Source organism: Myotis davidii, unplaced genomic scaffold (genome assembly GCF_000327345.1).
Source record: "Myotis davidii unplaced genomic scaffold, ASM32734v1 scaffold656, whole genome shotgun sequence".
Lineage (NCBI taxonomy): Eukaryota > Metazoa > Chordata > Mammalia > Chiroptera > Vespertilionidae > Myotis > Myotis davidii.
The window spans coordinates 954,007-963,905 of NW_006287544.1; positions in this window are offsets into that span (position 1 = coordinate 954,007).

The following is a 9,899-nucleotide window of genomic DNA, read 5'->3' on the forward strand; positions in this document are numbered from 1 at the left end:
ATATATATATCAAGGTTTTTTCCATTTTTTTAAATTAATCACTGAAATTCAATTTTAAGAAAGGGAAATAATGCTTTACCTCAATAATTTGAAAATATAAAAATTACCTTAATATGTAGCAACTTTAGTTCTCTGCACTCTTTGAACATGCTGTGTTAATTCAGGGCAAAGATTTACTTTATGGTTTGCCTTTTTGTTTTCTTTAATTCTTCTCCTCCCCTCTGTTCTTCTTTTTACCACTATTTCTTTATAATCTAGACTCAGGTCACCCAAAAGTTTCTTAAAATTGACTGGAGCACTGCTGTCTTATTTACCAACTGATTTCTGGGCAAACTGTGTCGGATTATAGAGAACCTTGACTTTAGCAGAAATAAGGCTGCATTTGAGAGTGTTGGAGAAAGAAATTGTAGCATCATGTAATGTCAGGGCTGAAGGTGATCTTGGAGGAGCTCTCCTTCCAATTCTCTATCAAATGTGGTTCTCTCTTACCTAAGCTCCTTGTATTCTCACTATTGAAATGGATAGAGTCATTTAAAAAAAAATCATAGTCAAGCATTAAGATTTTGCTGGAAGGGTGCTCAGTATTAGCAGTGAGCTCTTCTTGTTTTGCAGCTGATCCTTTCTGAAGAGTGTAAGGATCTAGCACATTCCTTTTAGGATAGAACTTTGATTGCAAAGTGTTGAAGCAGAATGAAATCCGAACCCTGAAGAAAAAGTAGACAAGGGACAAAAGGAGACTATGGGACTCCAGGCATCCAACTGCAGACTGACTCTCTGTGGCCTAAAAAGCAACCTATACGGTCATGTTGAGGATCAAGATTGATTTCTTTCAGATAACGGACAGAATCTCACCACCCTTCTAGCCATTGGTAGTATAATGGCTATATTTTATCAAATATGATAGAACTCAAAATCATATTGTGTACATTTCTAAACCTGTTGTCACAGAACCAACTTTCTCTTTTTGGTGAGGATTCCCAGTGGAAAGAGAAACATAACAACTGAAGTTCTTCCGTAAGAATTTACTATTAAATAAATGCCTTTCCTTCCCTCCCCGCCTAAGCCCCTTGGCAATTTATCCCCATAGGCCTTTAGCAGCCCTCTCCAACAATCTCAAAACTTGGGAAAATCATCAGCCTTCCAGTTAGAAAGGTTGCCTAGTCATCTAGAAAACAGCTGATCTGATTGAGGGCGAATCTCTCCATTAACCATGACAAAGGTACACTCAGTCTTCATCGAAGCCTTTTGGTGATAGAGCTCTGTGTTTCATTTTTTGAACAGTTTTATTGTTGAGATAGTCTTTCAAGTAAAAAATCGTATCTCTGAGAAAGTGCAATTCATTCAGCCTCAGGAGTAAGTGACTTTTCTAAATGCTTTTTATACTTATCCTGTATTGTAGCTAATGTTCCTCAGTACAGTGGGGCCTTGACTTACGAGTGTCCCCACTAACAAGTTTTTTGAGGTACAAGCTGTCTCTCAGCTGATATTTTGCTTTGAGTAGCAAGCTAAAATTCGGGTTACGAGCCAGCTTCAGATACCCTACCGGTAGTTGGGGCAGTGAACGTCCCAGTGAACGCCGCAACAACAGAGCAGCCTCACGTGTCTCACTCGTTCACTTTTTGATTTGACAGAGGAGTAATTTGAGTTACGAGCTCCGTCATGGAACGGATTAAACTCATAAGTCAAGGCCCCACTGTACTTACTGTTCAAGAACTTTGCACTGAACCTTCACGGTAATGCTAGGTATTACTTTTATATCCACTTTATAGGTGAGGAAACCCAATATACTTTAATGTCCAAGGTCACTTAGAATTTAAATAGAAGAAGTGGTATTTGCTACCAGGTGATCTTACTGCTGGAGCCCATGGCCTTAACCACAAAGCAAAGGACCTTTGATCTACTGGTGAAAAGTGCTGCCTGTGCCTTCTTTACCCATGGATAGTTCTACTTTTCTAATAGAAAAGGGGGTTGGCTCGCCAATTAGACTCAGGACCTTTGACGCATACAAGCAGACAATGATAAACTGAAAAGGGCAAAGACTGCGGAAAGCCTGCTTTTTGTGGAGAGTTTCTCTCTCTCTCTCTCTCTCTCTCTCTCTCTCTCTCTCTCTCTCTCTGGCATATAATCCATTAATATAATGTATGCCTGTTTCTAAGAGTCTTAAAATTATTTAAAAGAAGCAATTAGTACACTACATTAAAAATACAATGAAAATGGCCCTAGCCAGTTGCTCCATGGTTAGAGCATCGGCCTGCAGATTGAAAAGATCTCAGGTTTGATACTGGTCAAGGGCATGTACCAATTGGAGGCTCAATCCCCAGCCCTGGTTGGGACACATACGGGTGGTAGCCAATTGATGTGTCTCTCTCACATTGACTCTCCCCCTCCCTTCCACTCTCTCTAAAAATCAATGGAAAAAATATCCTCAGGTGAGGATTAAACAACAATACGATGAAAACAAAGGCATCAATCAGATGAAACAAGCCAGGTGTTCAATACTTTAAAAAATAGTAGCAATTTTTATTCAAAGCTAAAGGATCACAATGATAAAATTTCAGAATACTGAAGGTATTTCTTCAAGCCCAACTAGTTATGAATATTTCTAGTAAACATATGAGTATTAAACTCAAGAGTTTGTTAAGAAACTAAGCAATAAACAGAAGTAAAATGTAGTTTTCTTTTCTTACATATTTACCAGAAGTGCACTGGTTAAGAGGTAAGAATGTAGTGTGTTGTGTATTAACTAGTATGTGTGGAATTTCCCTTGTGAAGTGTTGTTACATGGTACAGGCAACATTACTGCTGGACCTGGTAAAATGTTTAAGAATTACTCTACATTTTCTGTACAGTGATGGAATATCTCTAAGAAAAAACTCTCTCTCTCTCTCTCTCTCTCTCTCTCTCTCTCTCTCTCTCACACACACACACACACACACACACACCTAAGACAAAAATCTCTAAGACAAAATAATACCTTTAGATGTATAATCAAAAAATGGATTATCCCAATATTAAAAACAAAAGTATACCTTAGAGTTTAATTGTGTACTATCTAGTAATCTTAGCCATAAATTCTAGTGGGGATAAAGTATGCTGAGTTGGTATGGCTGTGTTTGACTCATAATGATTAATTAACTAGTCATTTGAAGTTAGAGATTGATAAGTAAGGTCACCACTGGATGTAAACATAAAATCAGATATGTTAATATTGTATTTTTATATAATAGATTTTCTAGAGGGGGAATGGAATAAATGAGAGCCCACAACATGAAATTAAGAAGACATCTGTCACAGTGGCCAAACCTCCAGTAGGCCGAATAATGATTATGAATCCATGATTGTATGAATCTATTACTGTTGATATATTACATAAAGCAGTGGGAATAGAAAGCTTTTCAAATTACACAGAGAGTAATCAACAGCCACAACAATAGCCCCACGCTCTCACACCTGCTGCATGCGTCCAGTGGGAATATGCATCTCCAAGCCTGGAATTACTGGCAAGACAGAGGAGTTTTCTTTCACCTTTAGTTAGGCTTTCCAATGGTAAAATAAACCATTGGTTAATCAATGCTACAACAGAGGTGACAGGAACCGTGCTATTAAAGCACTGTTAATAGAGGCACCCTCTGCCTCCTTTCCTCAACATCTCAAGCCCAATTACTACAGCTTGCTCTGTTGTGATCTCTTTCTCTCTTTGGTCTCTACCACATAAAGCACATATTTTAAAGCAATTCTAAAATCTCACAATTTACCTCAAGGAAAGGGAGAAGCAGGGAGAGAGGGGGAGAGAGAGGGAAGAAGAGGAATAGGATGAGAATGAAATAAATGTAGGAGGTTTCTTTAGAATTTTGAATAAAATTTTAAGACAGGAACTTCTCTTTATTATGAGGATAGAAATGTAGCTCTTGTGAATGAGATTATAACCTAAATCATAAGCTACCAAGTGCTGGTTACTATAGTTAAACAGATAGATACCTTGGTGGTCTGCATCAATTGTGGTCAAAAGATGTCCCATTTCATGCCCACAAATCTGTTGTCCATTCTTGAAAAAGCATCGTTGTTAACATTGATCAGAGGTTAAAGTAACCTTTATAACCTTTCATCTCATTTGCATCCTATCTATACAACAGTAATAGTTGGTACCACTTTAGCCTATAGCACAACTTAATGTGAATTTGAAAAAGGCACACCTTCCTCAAGATATGTTCTTATGCCCTGTCCAGTTTGGCTTAGTGGTTGGAGCATCAGTCCTTGGACTGAAGGGTAGTGGGTTTGATTCCAGTCAGGAGCACATACCTTGGTTGCAGGGTCAACCCCCGGCCCTAGTCAGGGTGGGTGTAAGAGGCAGCCAATTGATCGTTCTCTCTCACATCGATGTTCCTCTTTCTCTGTCTCCCCCCTCCCTTCTACTCTCTCTAAAAAAAAAGTCAGTGGAAAAAAATATCCTCAGGTGAGGATTAACAACAACAACAAAAAGACGTTATTATTTTCTGCCATAAATTTGTAATTAATATACGAATATATTCCAACTAATATGTGAAGTGCCCCCTAGACTTTTACAATACACCACTCGTACAACCAAATGCAAATTTTTGACAAATTGTATGTGACTGCTTCCCCATAATTCCAATTGATTGGTTTGGCCATCCCACACTCTACTGTATTCACCTAGGTACATTATGATCTTGTATTGTTATCCTGCCTGACGTCTTCTGACATACTAGTTTGCACATTAGATGACAACTTATATACTGGTAGTAATTGGGGCAGGCATCCTGGGCCATGTTTACTTATACTTGTGCTTGAGTTCTGATCCTGTCAACTTCCTGACTTTTGATTAGACCTCATATTTAAACCTTTGTTTACAGCATGGCTTTTATAGTAATCAAGCTGTATTTCATCTCTCTCTCTCTCTCTCTCTCTCTCTCTCACACACACACACACACACACAAGGCTCCCTTTTTGATGTAAAACTAGAATAAAAACTAAGACGATTCTTCTGAAAAATTATATCTGTCAAGAGACATTTATTTGCATATTGAGAAGCCTAGAAAATACTCCAATATGATTGCAATGGTATCCTTAGGTCTGAACTGTAACTAAAGCAATTGCTACTCAGAGAAAGCAGAATGCATGCAAAAAGAACAAGAATTTTCAGTGTTTACCTTATTCTACCTAAAGGAGACCGCTCCCTTGTTGTAGAGGTCTGTCTACTTATTTAGATAGAAATGTCCTTTCGTTGGAGAAAGGGCAATTCACCCACCAATGATTATCTGATGTGATTGTGCCTGTTTTTATCAAGCAGCTGATCTGTGATTTGGTATCCTGAGAGGTCTTACAGCAGGATCAGTGAAGATTTTTAATTCAGGCCTGTTTTGCACTGTATTCAATTGAGGTTAAGGTTTTGTTGTTATTTTAGCTCTCCCATGTGTTAGTTTTCGGTTAATTCTCTAGAACTTGAAATGCTGTTTAGAAAAAATTCTATTATGTTGTTCAATTTGGACTTTTAATTAATGAAATGCTTTCTCTTGAGTTATTTCTTATCTGTCTTAATTATCCTTTGGCTTCAGAGGGGAAAAAATGATAAAAAAATATGTGCTTTGAAGATAATTCTGTAGTATGTAGTTAAATGTCAATGCTTGTTTAATAAGTAAAAGGGATACAAAGATGAATATATTTTAAGCATTATTATTATTCAGGTAATTGAATTATTAAGATTGACATAATCCCACTAGGATGATTATACATACCTTCACCCTGATCATTCTCTAAAGAGATGGTTCTTTGATGTCCATGGACATTTGCTGCAACTGGCCCACTGAGTATTTGAAGCTTATGTAAAAGGTCACATTCTGGGGCAAGACTTCAGTCATAAGGCCCAGATGGGATAAAATACAAAGGAATGTAAATACTTCAAACTTTGAGCTGTTAATACAAGGATTGCTGGACTGATTTTCTCAGATGTTGCTTTAACTTTAAAAAGTTCCATTTGGAATTGGAAACGTCATGAGTAAGTCTCAAGAGGAACTAGGGTAGACCTGAACTGCCACTACCACCAACAACACACAATAAAAACCTGGCATAAACAAATATCCATGAAAAGCTTTTTCCTGAACGGTTAGAAAAAGTATTCCTAGAAACTATTGAAAATGTCACTGAAATCAACATTACTCTTCCTGATTCATTAAGAGAGCTGAGAAAGTCAAGCTAGTAAACTAAACCTGTGCACTACAACACGATATCAATAGATTTTACCCCTCATGAATTGCCACTATGAACTCTTTTGGACATTTTCTAGTTTAGGAGTCTTTAAGATTTAATCTGATGCTTTTCTACCTTAATGCCTTCTTTATTTCTTACCCTAGAAATCTCAACTGTATCAGATAAAACATATTTTTATAGCAAACTAGAGGCCTGGTACACAAAATTCCTGCACTTGGGTGGTGGGCAGGGGAGGGGGGGGGCGTCCCTTAGCCCAGCCTGCACCTCTAGCAGTCTGGGAACCCTCAGTGGATGTCCAACACAGGGGAATGCTCCTTAGCAAGATGCCGGGCGCATGGCTGGCAAATGCAGCGATGGTGGTGGGGGCCTCTCCCACCTCCACAGCAGCTCTAAGGATGTCCCACTGCAGGCTGTCAGTCAGACATCCCCTGAGAGCTCCCAGACTGTGAGAGGGCACAGGCTGGGCTAAAAGACACCCCCGAGTACACGAATTTCATGCACTGGGCCTCTAGTTTTTTAATAAGAGACAATGCTAGTAAAAAACTGAAGCTAGGGTTAACAGCAAGGAAGGGGAATTGAACCTGAGATGCTGTATTAAGTCAGATTGGTAGTCTCCCCAAATATATATATATAATAGAGAAAAACTTTTGGTTTCTGCTAAATTAAAGCATATAGTTCTTTATCTCTGAGAATTTACAATGGTAACTTTTATAGGCTTTATTTAGAAAAATTAGTTTATCAATGGTCTTGGAATTACTTGAAATTGACATAAAAACAAGTAGCAAAAATATTTTACTTCTAAACTTCAACCAAATGAGCTTAATTTGCATGAAACCAAAGTAGGGAAGGCTGTGCATTGAATGCAGCAGCTTTGCCTGACATCAAAGACACTCTAGAGATCAAAACAAAATCAAGCTCTGAGGAAGCAATTCTCTTAGTCTCCGTGTTAATATGCATGTTTTTGTTTTCTCTGTTGGTGTGGGTCAGTTCAAGGCAATATCAAAGTCTGTGGAGAGCATCGACGTTATAATGATTCTGTCTTAACCTCAGAGGTGAGATGGTGGTTAATGAAAACGTGGAAAGGCTGACATTTGAGGAACAGTCTGTGATTGGAATCTGAAAACCCGAAGCTGTGCTGAGAATGAAGGACCTTTCTACTCTTTCAGGCTCCCTCTTGCAGACAAGGGCAATTGCTGTCACAGGATTGGATTTATGTTGTGACATGTCCCCTTTCTTCCTTTCTTTTCTTATTTTTTTGGCTCAGAATCAACATGAAGATCATTGATTGTCCTTGTTAAGCCTGCCTGAGCCAAAGGACAATGACTTCTTCCATGTTCTGTCATCTGTTGAGTGGGTTTGTCCCAGTCTTCTTGCTTTGTTTTTCTCAGGGAAGAAAAATTCAGAACCAATCAAACTATAAGATCCTGACTGTGTTAAAATCAGGCCAGAGTTGCTTAAGCAGTGCTAATACCTTTACAGATCATTTTCGTGACAAAGATGGAAAGGAGTATAGAAAATAGCACAACGGGATTGAATTCACATGACAAAAGGAAATTGTACAAAGTTTAATCCATTCCCATTACAGTCTCAAGATTGTAATCTCCTTGGATGCTGAGCCTAGGAAAGATTTTTTTTCCTACACTATGCATAATCAAGTTGCTTTAGAAGTGGTGCTGTGGGCTGGAAGGAGGCGGCACAAGTTATATAACATGCAATTTAAGATAATGGCCTTTGAAAAGGAGAAATTAATATAAGCAGACGAGGCCAACAAAGCTTCAGTCATCTAGAAGGCAGTTTCAATCACCACTGACATTAAACAATATTACCCCCACTGAGTCTACACTATGTTTATTATCATTTAATTTCTCACCCAAGTCAGCTCATTCTTATCATGATGTCTCAGAAATTGCAAGCTCTGTTGTGAACACACATGGTAGAAAAATGCATTCATCTAAATGAGATACAAAATACAGAAATGCAGCTCTCTATCTTAACCTTTGTGGCTTTTAATATTCTACTAACAACATTAGGAAAGATGGAAACTATAGCGTTTCCATAATTATTACAGCACCGTCTTTGTTCTGATAATGATAGAATCCATACTTTCAATTTGAAGTGCTTAATAATAGCAGCTGTCTTGTCTGTGGGGTTTTAGGGTTTCCATAATTATTCATTTTCACTGACTTGATAGTGGGTGTTTCCTTGAAATATTTCAGGCCACATCAGAGGATAGAACTTTAAAATCCTTTTAAGTGTTCTGCTATACATAACAATATTGAATTATGCATTAAAAACCAAATTTAATTGACTTGGAGGTGCATAAGCTCTAATTAACACCCTGCCTCCATACTAAAAACTGATTGCCACAAATCATCACACACACACACACACACACACACACACACACACACACACACATGCAGGCGTAATGATTGCACCATTATGTATAAAGGGCTTCTGTCACTTGGTCCCTAAAACCACACGCTTTGCTTTTTTCTCCCTTTCTCTTTTCTTCTATTCTTGCTCTGGCTTTCCTTCTCTTCATCCCTTATTTTAAAAAACAGTTTATTTTGGAATAATTTTTATTTACAGAAGGGTTGCATAGATTGTATATGGATTCAGCCTTTTACTCAGGCCTCCTCTTATATTCTACTAAAACTTGTTAATGGATAGCTGAAAGATACAGGGGAAAACAGAAGTCTCTCCTTAGAATATGCGAATGGCACTCCATCTTTCTGATAGGCATCAAGCTAATTACAATAATAAATAAAATATGAATATTGGGAATAAACTGGGTAAATCATTTTCCATTATTAAGTCTGAATGAACGGGCTGTTTCATAGTGAGAGATTATAATGTACGTGCAAAAATGTACTGCTAACATAACAGTGTGCTTTTTGATGATGGGTGAAAATTATGTTTCTGATGAGAAAGGTAGTTTTATGGGCAAGGCTGTGGAGATGCTAGAGAGGATAACTGAGAGAGGGAGGTCTTTATGATGCAACAGAGTGCAGACCAGGCGGTGTGTGTGTGTGTGTGTGTGTGTGTGTGTGTGTGGTGGGGGCAGGGAAGGTGTGTGGGGATGGGTCAGCAGTTATAGGGTGCTCTCAGAACATTTATGCTAGAATTCATAGACTCTTTAATGCTCTGTATGTAAAAGCACATGTTTCAGGGATAATGCAAAGCCTCATATTGTGCATGACATCCTAAATTTAATCTAAAAAATTCATCCTAATTTGAAAAACAACAATAAAGTATTATATATGTTATACAGTTATAAAAATATTGCAAAATTTAATGTTATAATTGAAAATGAATAAAATATAGCTTATTAAGTTTTTATAAGTTCATTCCATTACATAACATTTAAAACATTCATGATAGCACTGAGAAGAAATGACCTATCCTAGAGAGCCACTGTGAATAGTTTTCTGCATTCTATTTTTAATTTACCAGTACTTCCTTCATTTTTTTTCCTAAATTGTACCATATAATTGTTTTAAATAGGTTTTGTTTGTTATTTTCTTTTAATTCAATTTCATTTTCACATCAAATTGGGGCTCCAGATAGCCCACAGACAATACCATCTATTTCTCTAAACCATACACTAGTAAAAATATTATAGAAAATTTCTCTCACCATGCAAAGACATGTAGATATAACCTCTAGAAAGA